At 36.3% G+C, this 18,115-nt stretch overlaps 1 protein-coding gene across 1 annotated transcript in view; it reads right to left on the bottom strand.

Annotated features, from left to right (window-relative positions):
• The window catches only part of TMEM117 (transmembrane protein 117), a 220,348-nt gene that overhangs the window by 60,234 nt on the left and 141,999 nt on the right, over window positions 1–18,115 (bottom strand). The window lies entirely within an intron of this gene.

Raw genomic sequence — 18,115 nt, 5'->3', positions numbered from 1 at the left:
CTAGAAACCTCCTGAGATCCTGCATTTCAGCCTGAACTATCCTATGCTCCTATATTCCTATGATATTTTCCCTCTAATAAAAGAATCCTAGTAGCTAAGCATGTAAGTTACACATCCTTAACATTTATGAAGGAAACATGATCTTATCATCCAACAAGCAATTCTACTTGCTTATAGAAAAAATGTGAACAGTAACGGTGCTAGCCTCAAACAAAAAAAAATGTATCACAATTCCTCCCCAAAAAATCTATGCACTCAAAACAGAAGGGATTTTTTTTGTGCACAGGACTTCTAAATTTCAGCTGACATTGTTGCTCCAACTAAGACTTTACAAATGCAAGCACTCAAAACTTCACTTGACATTTATAGTAATTGCAATATATAATACTTTTTATACATAATTCAAGAAGAACTGATACCAACTGAAGAGTTGCTCAGGAAGAAGAAGTTAATATGCATGGTTTTTCAGAAGTTGAGCCAGTTCAAGTATAAGGTTGATACATGTCTTCTTAGAAGACAAAGAAAAATCACATCCAAATTACTGTGGTTTTGATGTCTTGGAAAGTTAATATTTCTAAGAATAGAACAGGCTTAAAAAGAATGAGCAACTTATAAAGTTAGAAAGTTAAAGAAAGAAACTAATAGAGACTCACCAAAATACATGTAGGCCAGTGCTACTCTGATAACTAATGCCTAGTTCTGTGATAATACGAGTACTGTCACTTTTCCAGTGATAAACGAAGAGGAACTTCTGAGAAGCAAGGAGCACAAGAGAACTTAAGAATTGTTATGACTGAATTCACTAAGATGCCCAGATACATATTTGGCTAAACTTTGAGTTTGTCATGAAATGGTTATCTTTCTCAAACAGAAACTTCTCAGTATTTCAGAAAAAGCCCTGTGTTCTGTCCTGAGACTAATCTGCACTCCTTTCCAGCTTGTTATAGTAAACAGAAATCAGAAAACAGATAAATCCTGGAAGAAACAGCAATATATAGGGAACTCAGCAAAGATGCAGTAAACCCAGACTGAAGCTTCTCCCCAGACCTCCCCCTCACTGAGAAGTGCAGGGGCTCACATTAACATTCATCCATGTGGATTTGATCACCATGCTACTGGCTACTCTGAAGAGACTGAATATCTCACTAGTTTTGATGAGAAATTCCTTCCCACAGATAAGACACATTTCTCAATGAAAGTTTAATCAAAAGTGATACATTTCCAAATGTTCCCATTTTCTAAAAAAAAAAAAAAAAAAAAAAAAAAAAAAGGGAAAAAAAAAAAAAGGAAAAGTTTTCTTGCGGGATTCCCAACAAGGTGTAAGCAAAGGTCCCTCTCCTCCTGAAATAATTTGTTGTCCTTTACTTCCAGCCTTGGTCTTTTCAATTTCTAATGTACTAGTAAGACTCAGATGGGAAGATGTTCAGAATTTTCCTACTCGGTTCCATGTAACTGAACGTTAAAAAGAAGCAGCTCTCCTACCCTTTGCTTTTAGATGATGTTCTTACTCGGCATTTAGTACTCTTGTGGTCTGCTGTCATTATCCATCTCTTCCCTGTTTGGTCTTAGACCTGCTTCTTCCTCCTGACCTCTCTACTTGACCTGACTTCAGTTCTGCATGAATTTCAGTGTGGTCCATAACCTGCAATATGGCCTCCCTGGACCTAAGACTTGATAATGTTTTGCTGATCTAGGATTCATGCAAATAGCTAAGGACACCTTAGCAGGATCTAAGGCAGGGGCACTGCCCAGTACTGGGTGACACTGCATAGTTCAGGCAGTGGGGATTGACAGCAAGTGCAAAAAAGCATCAGTTTTCATTTCTTCTGGGGTATAATCAATGGCATTTGTTGCTTCTCCCGCAGTCTTCTCTTGTGGATCTCCTTTATAGCCATCTTACAGAAAGTATTAAAGGGTCAATAATCAACATCCCACCTCTTACACCTATCCAAAAAGGTATTCTTTCACCAGAGCCAGGCTACAAGCTGAGGACAGCCCTTTTCTCTTGCCCAAGGAATATGTGAGCTGTCAGAACAACGGGGCATGTTTCGGTCAGGTTAGGTATCCACCCCGTTTACCTTCCAGAGACCCACATACTACATCAACTTTTGCTTTGAATCCACACTTATACTGAGCCCAAAATAGCTTAGGAAGTGCTAAAAAGACCCTGAATTTAATAGACATTGTGCTGACCTAAATTTTATTAAACATCTCTTCTGTTTGGAATGAACTACTACCTTATCACAGGTGAAAACTGCTTAAAATCTCAGCTCCTGCTTAACTACTGTGCTGGCAATGTGTTCCTGCTGTGTTGACAGCTTGTCCCACCTAGGACCTTGCCATCAATTTCAATCAAAATAGCTCTGTTGTGGGACCTCTTTAAAAATGAATTGTTTAAAAAAATTTCCAAGAGCTTTCTACTTATCACACTTTGTATTATAAAGCAATGATTTGTTAAGCCTGTTTTTGTAACACTAGGCCTGTTAACAACTGTTTCGTTTTAGTTCGCTTATTACTGAAAACCTTAACAAAATGTAGCAAATTGAAATCCTTCTTTAAGTTTTGGGTTGTTTTATAATGTAGTCACACCTGCTGCCAAAGTACAGTCCTATTAATGCTCATCCAGTTTGCTCAAGTTCCAAAAAGAATGATAAAACTGTGCCCTAATGAGCACACCTGTGTCATAAAGCCAAAAGTTTCCTGCAACAATCCAAAGCCCAGACCTTAGATGGCATCATCTATACCACGTCCATACAGTCAGACTTTGCAAATAGGATAATAATACCTTCTTTTCAGAGAGAGACACTGAAGCTGAATTCTGCCTCTCTGAGATCAAGGAGCTCTGGTTTTGTCCTTATGCTGGGAATTACCTTAATTGCAGCAAGTCATCTCACTGCAGATATCCAAATAGCATGAATCATCTTAAAAACTAAAATGATAAAACTGAGAAGGTAATGGCATTATAAAGTAGTGGTTCATGTCTCCTAAAAATGTTTAACCTGTCTCTGTCTCTGAACTGATCAGAAAACACAAAACTGAACATACTAAAATGGCTTGACAAGATGGACAGATAGTTAAAATATGTGAAATTTTTCCATGGTCCAGGGAAAGACCTTATGATACAACTTTATCTTGTGTCTTAAGCCAGGATCCTAAATCCATAGCTAAAGAATTATATTTAAATGGTCTGATTTTCTGGAGTACTGCAAGCTCCCCAAACCTGGTGTATGTCAAATTCAAGGGAAATTTTTATATATTTAGATGCTTAAAATAATGATATAGGAAATTAAGTCCAGATAGTTAAGGTATGAATACTTCAGCTATGACTCATTTTCTTGGAAGGGTAAAGCATTTTTCCTATGCATCTCTTTCTGAATACACATACCTAGATCTTAGTATCAGCTTCATTTATAGACCTGATCTTGCGACTGTGAGGCATAGCCTGCTATCATAAGACACACTACAGTTTAGAATGCTGCACTACGAAAGGTAAGCTTGCAACTTCTGACACTCATAAAGACAGCTTATTTGCCCACATAAAATAAGAAATAATCCAATCTGGTTTCTGATACAAAAGTCATATACATTTTAGCAATATTCTTATTGCTCAATATCAGAAAATAAGCCTTTAAGCAAAACAACAAGACAATAGAAAACCTCAATAAATGAATGGAAAAGGAACCCGTTGAAGTGGAAACAAAAAGCCACAGAAAGAAACATAGACCAAGCACCAGAATTTTGCTTATTGAATAATGAGAAGATATGAACAAACACTGTGAAGAAAGACAAATAAAAATTGCAAGAGGGAAATTTTATCAAAGGTGAGGAAAGAAAGTGTTTAAGACTAATCAAATAGCATATTTGTCATTGTATGCTTCAGAAATCTATTTGTATGGATGCCGTGGAGTTTATTAAATATGCAGGGAAAATTGTCCCCTACAACTAACGGAAAAAAATCCTATCAATACCTTAAAGAGTATTAAAGTTTCATGGAAGACTACTGGGCTTTTACCATTGATTTCAACAAGATGAAGGTCAGGTGCTTATTTCAATATACTTATGCGGATACTCTTTTTCACTCGGAAAAGTCAATCATCTTGATGGTTAAAGTGGATATCAAAAGCCATTGACCGCAACTGTTCACAAGCACAGAGGTTTCCTTCATTTTGCAACATCACCCAGATTGCTTAACCTATGCCTGAAATGAAGGTCCTAAACTAATTCTGCTTCTTTAGAAAATTATGAGATTTGGGGGCGCTTCCATGACATATCGCTGGCATCTCCAGTAATAAGAGTCATATTAGCACCACTTTATTTTTTTTTCTTAAGCATTATTGATGTGATTAGGAGTTCTAGATTTAACTATGGGTATCAACAGACATTTTTCTCCAGGCCAGAAGAAAATCTACTGGGAGCTTTGAGGGCTCACAACTCCATTGCATTTAATAAAATAATTACAGTGTCACTAGAAAGTAAGTTTTGCTACAATAACAGTCTCAAAACTAGTTAAAGAAACACAAGCATGTTTCTGTCTTTAGTTCAGTGTTTATACAAATGCCTTTGCTTCACTGTGCCATTATCCAACAGTAGTGTATGCCATTACTGGAACATAAGCTCTCGTTCCACTAATGTTATTGCTTAAAGAACGTATTAAGATGCTAGTTTTTTCATAAGGGAGATATCCATACATCTTCCACAAGTAATTACATTACCAGTAATCCTTTCAAAAGGCTGTCTTTGCTCAGTTGCTTTGCCAATAGCTCTAAGCTTGCTTATATGACAATCCTACTTACTCACAGTGGATGAATTGATAACAGATGAACCAGCTAATATGCTGGTGCTCTCTGATCCATGACAAATTGTAGAACTGAGACCCATCAAAAGAAACAAACTCTCTTACAAAGCCCAAAATAGTTTGGTTTTATTTATTACTGAAAACAGTAGAGATAGCAAAGAATTACTGACCCTGAAAACAGCATGTTTTCTTTTACACATTTTGCGAAGAATGATAATGATCAGGAAATGTAACCACTAACTTTTTAAAGAGCTCCATCATTCATGATGATATAAAAAAGCAGCCTCTATCTATAGTACAAGCATCTCTTTCATGAAGGATAAAAGCAGTGAGATGAAGATATGGAATACAGACCATACCATGCAATACTCTAATTTGAAGACCTAACAATGCCAGCACATTCAGGCTAAGAAGTTTTGCTAAATACTCAAACACTGTCTGAATTAATTCTGAAAACTACTTCCCGTACTGTGAATGATGTCAAAACTATTAATGCATGAAAACTGTTAACCTGAATACTAACACTGCACTTTTCTACTACAGAGTCTACTCCTTGCTCCTGAGATAGTGATTAAAAATAGCAAGTGTCACAGTATCTGTCAGTCAGTGGATACATAGATGATGCAGGAGGCACTGTGCAGAAGTGTTTTTGGACCATCAAGCAGCAGTACACAGAAAGGCTGTGAATAAATTAAACCAAAAATATAAGCCTCAGGCTGATGTGTTTGAACTTCACTGCAAACATTCTTCATACATATTTAATTGCTCCATTGAGACTGTGACTGTTCTGGAGATGTTCCAGGCATTATTTCCATTCCATTAGTACGCTTGCAGTATGTGTACTCCTTAACCCAAAATGATTGATTCCATAAATGTCTTCCCACTTACTGACCTGAACACTAATTGAGGTTGTGTACAGATTAAAAGAGAGTGTATGCTTCTTGAAACCAGCCAAAATATATTGTAGTCACTGAAATATCTTGTGGCACAAGAAGAAAGTGGTACTTCTAACTGAAGACACCAAAATGCTGCTTCTTGGAAACATCTCAAGCAGGAAGAGTTGGAAATTATACAATGGGTTGACAAACTCTGCTAAACAACACTTTAAACAGAAGTTTAATTCAAAGTACAAAGCTTCACCTTTCTGAAACATAACACAAACTTTGAAATATTATTATGATATACCAGACGCCCTTGTCTGTGCTTGCATTTTGTAAATTAATTTGCTTTGTGAGAAATCAAAACTTTTTTACATTCCATAAAAATAAAACTAAAGAAGTTCAGATAATTTTATCAATTCAGCTGCACACATGTGGAAAAGCTGAATATTTTTAAGGTCTTATTCCAAAAAAGATAATGCTGTAAAGTGTAAATTATTTTACTATGAACCAAATTATTTCCTGTTCAAGTTATTAAAGGTAAGTATGATTAAATTGTGGCAGCTCAAATCTTGAGTCGGCCACCCTGAGGAAATAATTCCAAGGACCTCCATAAGCACTGCCTTGCTTCTGGGTTAACCTGAAAACAATGGACAGTCTTAAACCCTTAGCACTTAAGACATTAAAACTAAAACCAGTTATATCACAGTTTGAATGAAAAATGAAATTAATGAATTATGAATTAAAACATTAATAATACGATACTTCATAACAAAGGTACGTTCATGCTGCATGGATATTATACTTTATGAATAAAGTTTATAAGTATGTATATAAGTTTATGAGTATGTTAGACTTCATGTGTCAGAATATTGCAGAGAAGCTAAGACAAGAAATCTGGGCCTGCCTTTGAGAGCTTCATCCTGAGAACTAATGCACTAAAAATGACATTGCCATTGCATGTGCTGTCTTCCTCCACATTCTCCATTTGAAATTTATTCAATTTAAAGATAATCGTTTCCTAGCTAAATTCCAGCTCTTTCAACTCAATATATAATTTAAAAGTCAAATAAGGTATTTCCAGCTTGTTTACTGTCATTGAAAATATGCCTCACTCTATTTCCTTGCCCAAGACCTATGCTTCCTGCGCTGTGCCAGTTGGCCTTGAGTATTTCAGTAAATGAGGTCAGGTCAAAGCACGCAGATGACTGGAAGCTGAGCATGTGTCAAGGGCCATTTTTTTACTGACGCACTAGTTTTGTGAGTGGCAAAAAAGCATTTGTAGATGAGGGATGTAGCACAGCTCTGTGCCATGTTTCTTTTTAAAATTACAATTCCACACAGTAACCTCCCTGGGAGAAAGAGTTCACTTGCTCTTGGGCTGTGCAGTGCTGGCACAATGGGGGGCCCAAGCGAGAGCATTTTTAATAGCTGTTTGTTTTGAAACAATGGCTAAGGGTGGTTGTTTATAGGAAATTAATTCACTAAAGGTTATAAATGTATTAATGCTTCAGTTTATAGTAGAGATAACTTAGGGCACTTCATTATTTAAAGTTCCAACAATTATGTGTAAATTCATATAAAAATTAAACCAGCCCATCTAAATTAAAAGTAACTAACCAACCAGAACAAGAAAGAAGAGAAAAAGAAAAAAATATCCCACACATTTTACACATTTTGCAGTTCCCCAATGTACGAAAAAGCAGAAAGGTCCAGGATCTTGCATAGGATCTAACGCAGTTGCACAATCTCAAAGAGAACATTTGTTCAGCACTGGGAGAAAGCTATATCTTTAAAATAAGAAATATCTCCTTTTTGCTTTCAGCTTATTTTTGAGTAAACTAAAACTCCTGTAGCAAGTCATGAAACCGAAATGCAAACCTCCTCCATTTTAATGAAATATTTTGACGATTTCTTGGCCTTTGTCCTCTACCTTCCCAATTGTAAGATGCTCTTTATTTAATGAAATTAAATTCAAATTACTCTATGGCAAAACTAGTGGATTCTGGTAGGGTATGTAAAAAAAAGAAATGGGGAAGCAGCAAAGCAGAATATGAGGAAAAAAAGTTTCCAAAAATATGGGCCTTTCTCAAGGTTGACGAGATGTTTTTCCAGCTGTCATCACTGGCTTTTCCTTACTCCTTCAGCCATCACAGACACAAAGGGCTGATGCCTTCCCACTGAAATCCAGAAAGATTTACTCCCTCTGCAGAAGGAGCAGCACCGCGTTCACCAATGTACCAACACAATCAGTAACACAAAGCAAACAGTGAACTGCAGTCAAGGTGGGTTTTATTCAAGGAAAAGATAATTAATTTCAGTAGGTAAAGAATCTGGAAAGATGGAAAATTTTTAGTACTTTACTAACAGTATCTTTGTTTACACACTGTTTACTGAAGCTTTTGACTTTGATTAGTTAGTATGACAAATTAATTATGCTCTTCAGGATAACTTCCTGCTAGACAAAGTATGCGTGGTCTGAAATTTAACTGAGATCTGTTATTGTAAACGATTAACTACTAAAATTATATTTTTGTGTTGTTAAAAAAAAACACCCAGAAAAGATGCTAAGGTATGCAAAACATACAGTACGAAACAAAGAGCCCTGCAGGGCACCTTTTGTTAACAACCTTTTATTGTTATTATATTGACAATTTAATCTACCCTTTGTTTTAGGTGTTGCTGTCTGTCAGCAATTACAGACAAACAACATGCAATTTTTTGAAATAAAAATATACCCACAATATTCTCATGTTATCTAGCCTAAAAAGATATTTTGAAGTTGAATGTCTTAAGACAGCTGCCAGCAAATTCTAAGTTTACAACACTAATGATTTTTTTTAAAGTAGAAAAGCACATGAGAAACAAAAGAAATGTTCCTTACATCTAAATGGAGGTTTAATACAAGGACTAATTAATCATATGTATATTCATACTTACAGCTGTGCTAAGCACATCCTGAAACATTAGTTTAAAATAAGATTTGATTTTTTTGTAAAATGGCTCTGTTCTGATAGTGGCCATGGGGTATAAGAATCTGAAGGGGACAGAATGGGATAGGGGACAAAGTCTAGCAGCATTTAAATAATTCCTGCTCCACCTTTATATCCAGTGTTTGCAAAAGACAGGGTCTTATCATTTTTTCTGTTAGCTCTAAATAACTGAATTTGGTTGTAATGAGCTATTTTTTTTCCCTCTTTTAAAGCATCACCCATTAGAAAGTGACTCAGCATCAGTACAGCCACATTCTAGTCCCATGCAGCACTTTGAATCTCAAACTGTTTCACTGTTTCACTGGAACAATCCTTACTCTGTTGCTGTTTGTTTGCCTGTTTGTACCAGCAGAACTGGTTGACAGGGTGGAGAGTTTTGCTAAGTTCTATTTGCAGAATTCTGTTGATGCCCAAGACACAGCAAAGTCATGTCATCAAGCACTATCATGAAATCAAAAGGAACCAATGTTTTTTAATCAGATGCTCAATGGATGACAACTGCTACATCCTCCTGAAAACAAGAATAATAATCTTATCCAAAGTGCCCCCAGGGAAAGTATTCTCAATTCCCATTGTTAAACAATTCCATTAACACCAGTGGAACAGTTTCACTGTGTTAATGCTAACAGTTAGATGCGAAATCCACAGGCCCTAAATACAGATAGTTTCCAAACTGATTTTCACTTGGCACAAATCAGTTTCAGAATGGCTTCTTCACACGGATCTAAAAGCCAAAGAACGCTTGGCATGATCAGAATTACTTGCAGTCTTTGCCATGATAAAACTGAGTTCGTAGTTTTGTGTATTCCTATGGGCTTTTGAGTCCAGAATATGTAAATACTCAATATTTACAGGAAATATGGGAATATGAGAAATATGATGAGTCAGGAGTTCAGCTAAGTACATCAGGAAATTGTAAGTCACAAATTTAAATATGCCATTACAGAGAAATACAATTTTTAAAAAGTACTCCAGCATTCCAGGAAGGGAAATAATTTAATTGCTTTAATCATCACATTTATTTTACAAAACTGAATTGATTTTTGGAATCCGGCCATGACAAAGCCTATGAACTTTGCTGTGAGCACAAGGAGCTGAAGCAGTCATTTTCTGACCTCCATGGAACTATGTGAGCTTTCAGAATGCACATCTCGCACAAAACCACTGGCTGGGGCTGCATCTTCTCCATGTGGCATGTCTTTATCCGATGGATTCTTTAAAGCTTCCCCAAAAAGACTTGAGTGTGAGTCAAACTGACCACAGTTTGGGCTATGATTTTGCCAGGCCTCTGCACCCTGAAGCAAGGATGCAAGACAGTGAATTTCTACCTTGATAATCTGAAATGTATCCCTCTGCTGTATGAATGATAGTCCGCAGAGTGCATGTTGATCTAATTGCAATACTTGGAACTTAAGTCTTGGAGTGGCTGTCACAATTATCTGATTATGTGCCACATTTTAACTTTCAGTATTTTTTACTGCTTACTTGATCACATAATGCGTATTATCTGACAGCTACACTCATCCTACTTTTAGAGTGGACCTAGAGTGAGGACTAGGCTAGTTGCAAGTGATAAAGATAGAAAAAGATGGGTTTGCTAATAACAAATGTATTTATACTGTGGAAGAGGAAGGAAGGGAAAGCACTTAAGCAGAAAGAGGGCAATGACAGAACAAGCAACCACACCAGTGATTCCGCTCTGTTGAAAAATCTTCCACGGGGGCCTGAGTGGAGGCAGAGGTGTCTCCTGCTCAGCAAAAATTCTGAAAAACAGAGAGAAAGTGCTAAAAGAGGACTTGCTGCAACATCCCTTCTACACTGGCCCTGTGCCTTAACTGAGATTGCACCTGTCTGTTTCAAAGAAAAGAACTTTTGAAACCTGCTAAGGAAAATTTTTATCTAAGAATTAGAGCTTTTTAGTTTTTGGCATAGAATGTGATTTTCTTAAAGTATTTTCATATGGAAGTACTGTTATTACTGAAACATTGCAGACACTGCACTTTAAGAAATTTTATTAAAGCTACACACTGGTTAAATTATTTTTAGTAATTGTTCGTGATATACCTCTTGCTCACTAACAGGGATAGAATAAAATGCACTTTCTAAAAGAGGTGAAGATGGGTTGCCATATCCATCCAATTATGAGGGTTATATTTAGGGATCTAGCAATTATGTAGGAATAAAAACAACCTTTTTTTTTCTAACAGGCTATCAGCTATTGAATTGCAAGTAGATACCAAATATAATTCAAAAAGCTTAAACAGGATGAGGAACTGAAAAGATATGCTATAAAACATACAAGTACTACAGCAGTTCAAACAATTTAAAGCCAATTCAAAGGTGAAACGCAAGTCTGTGAGCCCAATCCAAACTCCACTGTAGCTCATGGATGAACCTTTCCTCTCTTCAATATAACTGTGTTTCAGCCAGATTGCTCTAGGAATCATTTTTTACACCCCAGGACATGAAATGCTTCCACACTAGAACTAACCAGGGGAATGGTGTTTGGGCAGGGGTGATAGGAGCTCCCTCCCTCCCTCGCCTCTATTGCTGTCTCAAGCATGTGGTCGCACATGTGAATGTGGATGTGCACATATGTGTCCTACTTCATAGGAGAGGAAAGCTGCCACGCTATACTCACGATCCCTCTCTGCCAACCCTTCTCTTACTCCTGCAAATACAAGTAAGAAACAGCACATGGTTTTTGTTTGATCTGTAGGAGTTTCCATCAGAAAAGAATTAATAGGATGAGACCACTCTATGTGACTTGAACAAGACAAATAACAAACCTAATCTTCATGTTGAAGTGAATCACAATTATAGCAATATTTCAAATGTGAGATCTCAGAACTCCATAATCTTGATTTTGTCTCCTTTGACCATTTTTCCTTCTGAGAAGAAAAGTGAGATGAGCAATGATTTGTCTCACTATTCTTCCTATCACAAATAGGGTGGGGGGAAATGTATGATACAGCCTTTCCAAATATAGAGTGTCATAGGCAAGATATGAATTTGTTCCTTGATAGCTGAGACAGATGGGAGACTGTCACACGGACTCCCTCACATATGGATACATTCCCCCTGCTCATATATAACTGATGTCATGCAAAGCATCTACCTCTCATGCAGTGCATTACTAGTCCATGAATAACATGCTCCACGTGGCCACATGGGTGACCTGTGGACTGACTGCATTTCCTAAGATGCTCCTATCTCCTTGGCTTTTCCTAGAAAAGCCCAGTAAAGGCTGAGACAGGCCATAACATTAGAGCAGTGAATGCTGCCTTGGAAGCTAATCACCCCACAGCAGGCTTAGATCCCCAGGTCTGCCTAGCCCTTTCCCTCTTGCTTCTGCACACATTGGCGATGTTTTTGGCTACTGCTGTGTTGGAGTGTGGGAAGAAGGGAAGAAGGAAAAAGTCAGATGTGTTCTGCCAGGGACTGGAGTGATTGCTTGTACCCAAAATCAGTGAGGAGGTAGGAGTTTCTTAGAGGGGGACTGAGTAATGCTTCCAGCTCAAAACAGTGCTCGCTGGGGAGAGTAGATGGATGAGAGAGCTCTGAATTACTGACATTGTGGTCTTCATGCACCGAGGAGTCAGGGGAAGGCATCAGAGAATGAGGTCCCAAAAATGTGTCTGACTCATGTGGTTGTCAAGCTCCAACCATTCTGGTGAGTCTTGATCGCTGTTACTTTTCCATACCAGATGCTGTAAAAGCACTTTGCTGTCAAAATGGGAAAGTATTCCTTGGGACATGAAACAGAGAGTTGGTACAGGATTTGTACAGGATTGAAAAAAAACCCGCCACTTTTGTGTGAATATTTCAGATAATACATCATTTTCAAACATAGTATACAATGGTTAAATGAAAACTAAAAATAAGTGGAACCTTAAACAATTACTATTGTGTGAAAGAAAGTCCAGTTGACTGAATTATGATTATTTATTTTCAACATTCTTTCATGTTAACCAATGTTAATCTTACAGCATAGTTTACCAATAATACCCACCACAGAAATTAAATAAATGCTATCAAAACATTTTGGTCATCTCTTGACAAATGGTCATCATACATCTTGACTGCCAATCTAAATGTAGCAATTACTGTTCATGGACAGTTTTAGCCTCTCAGAACATATTTAACAACGTCTGCCCAGTTTAGTAGTCAGATTACTTGATATAAAACCTCTATGGAGGACCTTAGTGCATATTTTGTATTGAGACAAAAAGGAAATAGTAAGGAACTTATTTATTGTCTTGCTTATCCAAATTATTTACTTTGGTTATAGGATAAGAATAAAAGATTTACTGGGAGCAATAATATTGTCAAATATTTTAATGTTATTTTATAATATTTATACTCTTTATCAGGAAATCTGCCTCACCTTCTAGATGATTCCAGGTTTCCATTCAGTAGTCAGTATCTTATCGCAAGATGAATTACTTAAATATAAGACCAAACAAAGGGACTTAAAAGACCTCCAAAACAGGGAGAGAATAATGTATGTTTGTCTATATGCATATATATTATAGATATAATTATTTTGTTGTTTCATGTAGTTGTATTTGTGGGACTGTATCACAAAAACATTTACTTAAATTTAATGAAAGGTTGGTTTGGTTTGGTTTAGTATACAATTTAGGTTGACAAAGCTATAATGTCTAATTAGTTTTTCTCAGCGCAGCCTATAAGGAAAAGAATGGATGTTTTAAGAATCTGTCTTTTGAATCAAATGTATGAACTACTATTTGCATATATGGAAAGAACATAATTGTCCAGTATGTATTTATCATCTTGACTATGATAGCATAGAATATGGAAATATAACTTAGCAAACCAAACACTCCAATAGGTGCATAATAGAAAATCTTTTAAAGAAACTGTGTTTTATTTCTGTGTGGGAAATGTGGCTATCTATCTCATAAGGAAGCTTCCTCTACTTTAAGGGTACAAAATACTGTCCAGTTAAGAATCCTACACAAATCCATGTTTAACACAATCCTCTATAAACATAATGTATGTACATGACTTAGTACTCTGTAGCAATTCTGAAGAATTACCTTGAATAAAAGCTTTTGAATCTCTATTACTAATTTGCTGAATCAAAATACTGTGATTACTAACATACATTTCTGAGCATGTGTAGTTTCGTTTTTTATTAAAGAAAGCTAGAGAGAGCTTATGGGAACACATACTAAAATAAGATTATTTAGTTTTCAAAGTCAAACACAGCATGCCTAGAGAATCACAAATTTACAATTCAGCATTACTTTATTTCTTCTCCATGTTGGTATGTGCTTTGTATTATTTCAGGCAAGAGTCCTATGTCAAAGACACATTATTACACCAATGAAGACTGATCATTGTGTACACGTACAATGAATGTCTAGCCAGGGACACCATGGAAATGGATTCCAGTCTGCTACTTGAATATTCAAACATTCAGCTTGTATATATTATTCTGTCACCCTGCCTGCAATCAATATTCAGTCCCACAATCCACTGTTATCTCTGCACTCCCCCATTTTGATAATCTACCTCTGTATATCAATTTTCTCTTCCCCGGTTACAGAGATGTCAGCAGCTCTCTTCCTCTCTTACAGTAAACTCTTTTTTTTTTTTTTTTGTTGGTGTTCTGGTTTTCCCTAAAGCTAAAAGGTCACATTCTTTATGCCTTCCTCATTATAATCACCCATACCTCTGTCAGGAAAGTTTTGGGGACAAATAATATTGGAACAGTTTGCCAAGAGAGAGTACTTGGGTCTTGCCTCTATTAACCAAACTGCACACACAGCTCAGAGATGTCCTGTTGATTTTATTCTAATTGCCTATGCTTGATTCTGCACAGGATGTGGTGGACCACTGCAGAAGACATTGTAATGAGGAGACAGTGACTTCAGGCACAAACTAGGCAGAGGTGAACCACAGGACTTGGTGGCCGAGACCTGTATGTTAACATGGGCGACAACTATATAACCTGAGCACATAGTGTGGCATTAGTGTGTGCTGCCTTTAACATACTGCCTGGGAGAGCTCGCTCCCGTGCAGATGTGTAAGAGCATAATGCTCCCAGCAAACCCTGGTGTACCATCTAGAAAGCTCAATATTGCGCAGGTATGTTCACTTAGAAAAATGCTATAAATACTATCAAAACAGACGCCCTGTAAATTAGTGTTAAGTAATTTTTCATGAACTCTATCAACATTATTCTCTTTCATTTATAGTTAATTTTTAATGTATATGTTTGCCTTTCCTCTGCCTTAAGAAGTTGTTTCCTTTTAAAAAAATCCTTTAAAAAAGTGACCTTTTGTGTCAGTTGGACTTATTCCATATTCCAGGGAAATAAAAAATGATTTGCAAAATAATCAGTCTTCTCATATTGTGCTTTTCTTTCTGCTTCCTCTAATATCCAACATTAAAAATAACTACCATCCTATGTTGCCCTATTTATTCAACATCACTATCTACTGCTATCGGTTTGTCGTCAGTGTTGTCTGAGATCTTCATTTGGCTTAATTTAACAACCTTTTTTTCTTGTGGCTTCTTACAATGACAGTCTTCTCATGTCATATATAATTTGTCTCTCCTAAAACAGCCAAGTTATCAACATATCAAAAGAAAAAAAAATCAGCCTATTTCAATTCATGCTTTTAACTTTGCAATAGTGATGGTAACCACCAAGCACTGGAGACAGTTGTCTCTCTACTGCAGCTTCAACTGACTGCCAGGTAGTGTGGACATTTAACTCCCTGTGGGTAACTTTCTTTCATAACACACAAACACATCTGCACCATCCCATTAATTCCACCAAGGTTCCAGATACTTCTTTGATTTCTAAAAGCCATCTTGACAATACACTTCCTTCAAACTTTAAGAAAGTGCGTCTGTATTTGCATTGTATCAATATTAATGTAATATTAATATGTTGCATTAATAACACAGCCCATAACAGCGTTACACAAAGGTGCCTCTGGATGATGGAATTAGCCATGAACAAAGCTGGAAATGACCAACATGGAGACCTTTTTTATAAAAAAAAAAAGACAACCCCTCCCTGTAAAAACAGGTAGAAGGCACTTCCATGAACTCAGTGATGGACTAAACGGAGGGAAATAGCAAATGGACATTTTTAAGCTAGCTGAGCTGCTTGTGGAAGAATTATATTGTGAAGACATTCAAAAGGCCACCAGAATCCTCCAGAGCAACCAACAACCAGTTGCTGACAATGCTTACAGGGAATGATTTAAAACAGGAGTTGATAAGCTAAATCAAATCCTTTGCTAATTAGTTGCATTGGAGAGCTGAAAACATTCCCAAATGAGAAACACAAAGTAGTCGCATGATCAACTGTTATAAACAAGTGGATGGTGCCTTCATCCCCATGACAATCAATCTGTCTTTGGTATGTTTGTAGACATTTTCTGATTTTACAAAGTAAACCTGAAAATAAAAACGACATTCACAGAAAATATCCAGTGTGTATCTAAAATTTTCATTTCATCAACCACTTTAAAATATGCATCACATATCTATATTTCGAGTAACTAAAATACAGTGCACTGTATTACACTATCTCTGCTAAACAGGTGTGCCACTAGGAAATGTCCCAAATAAATGGATTCTGGCATACCAGTATCTATGTAGGACATACTTTAAGAATGCTTCATTTAGGACATTTCAGAAATGAGGCTGCTCACATCATACTGCTTAAGCAACAATAAATGAAATACAAATACTCCACATAATCATGCATAACATTATCAATACTTCAACACCCCCTCTATTTTTCCTACATATTAGGAAAAAAAAAAGTCTACTTTTATTGATGTCTAATGTGCACTATCTAAATAGTGTCTCTACAGAATGTAGACTGTTGCCCAGGGTTATTTTATTCCACTGCTTAAAGCTAAAAATAAAAGCATTTATGTCACCCTTTAAGTTTTGAAATCCCCATTAAGCACACTCTTCAGTATGAGAATCATGCATGAAAAGAACCATCACTTTTTACTTTATCTCCATTTTAAACTTTTGGTAGGATGTATTAATTTGAATATTATTTGAAAGAAAATACGTATTTATAACACTTCAGACTGCAAGAAGTTCAAAACATCTCCTGCAATAATAATTAAGTACTTTTAACATTATTTTATCATTCCCCCTGTCTGGCATGTAAATTTGAAAACTCCCTATCATGTCACCTTGGTTTTAATCCTTTTTTTCCCATTCTTCCAGTTTTTTTGTGTAATTAAGTTTTTTATTGACTCTTAATTAATCTCCTTTCCAGACAAGGCTATTCCTTAGACAAGGATAAAAAAAAAAATCAATGATGTTCTAGACTGAGCTTTTCGCTGACTTAACCAGAGGACACTGTAATCATTGCCAGCCCACTTGGTACTAAACTGGTCATTTTTATATATATCTGCTTTACCTTTTTGGCCATCCCGGCACACTTGCGACAGAATCCTCCTCTGCACATCCCACAATGATGACAAGGAACTGGTTGACCCTCCCCACCCCCTACCCCCATAAGTCATACTTTCCAATCATGTTATTTTTATCACCTAGCCTTCTAAGTTCCCTTTTCCATGCTAGCATTTGTCAAATTATTCACTTCATCTTTAAATTTTGTCATGTCACATATATATGATGCATACAAAGAATGAATACTACTTCTAACATTAAATGATGGGACTCCCCTGTCTTATCAACATCACAGAGAACTATTATTTTATTTATACCTTTCATTGCACATTTCTGAGATGATCCCTAAATATCCAGCACACTCCATGGGGCTTACTAGTTTTCTTAATTGCCCTCAGTAAAGAACTTTGTCAAAAGCCTTCTGAAAGCCCAAAAAATTAGATCAAGCATTTCTTCCTCATCCATTATTCCGACAACATGTTCAAAGAGTTTTAACAGATCAGAGAAGGTTTTCTTTCAGCAAAGCTACCCTGGCTGCTTTTAGCAGAATTTAATCTACAGTTTTGCTCATAATTTTACTATTGATGATGTATTCGATCCATTTAGCTAATACTGAACTCAGACTTTCAGGTAAGTAGGATAATTCTACTTTGTTGAAAAAAAAGCAACAAAAGCAAAACAATACTAAATTTTAACATTCAGTTTTTGAATAGGCAATTAAGTGCTAATAAAATTTGCATCAGCTCAGCGCCTTCAGTTCCTTATAAACTTGCCTGTGGTCAGTCAACCATCTCATTCTCCTTTCTTTTTAGTCTTTAAATGTCTCTTATTATTTCCTTTAATTGCCTTAATTTAATATAATATCTCATTTTAAATACTTTAAAATTATAGATATCTCACTGTACTTTCCGTAGCAGAACCCATGGAAACAAAACTTTCAACTTCTCTGTAACTATTCCTTCTAAATCTACTCTTTAAAAAACAGCAGGTCTGCTGATACTTTTGTGAGTTTTTTTGTTTCTGAT

Source organism: Falco naumanni, chromosome 5 (genome assembly GCF_017639655.2).
Source record: "Falco naumanni isolate bFalNau1 chromosome 5, bFalNau1.pat, whole genome shotgun sequence".
Taxonomy (NCBI): Eukaryota; Metazoa; Chordata; class Aves; order Falconiformes; family Falconidae; genus Falco; species Falco naumanni.
Note: the sequence above shows the minus strand (reverse complement) of the source record. Positions and strands in the feature narration are given on the sequence as shown.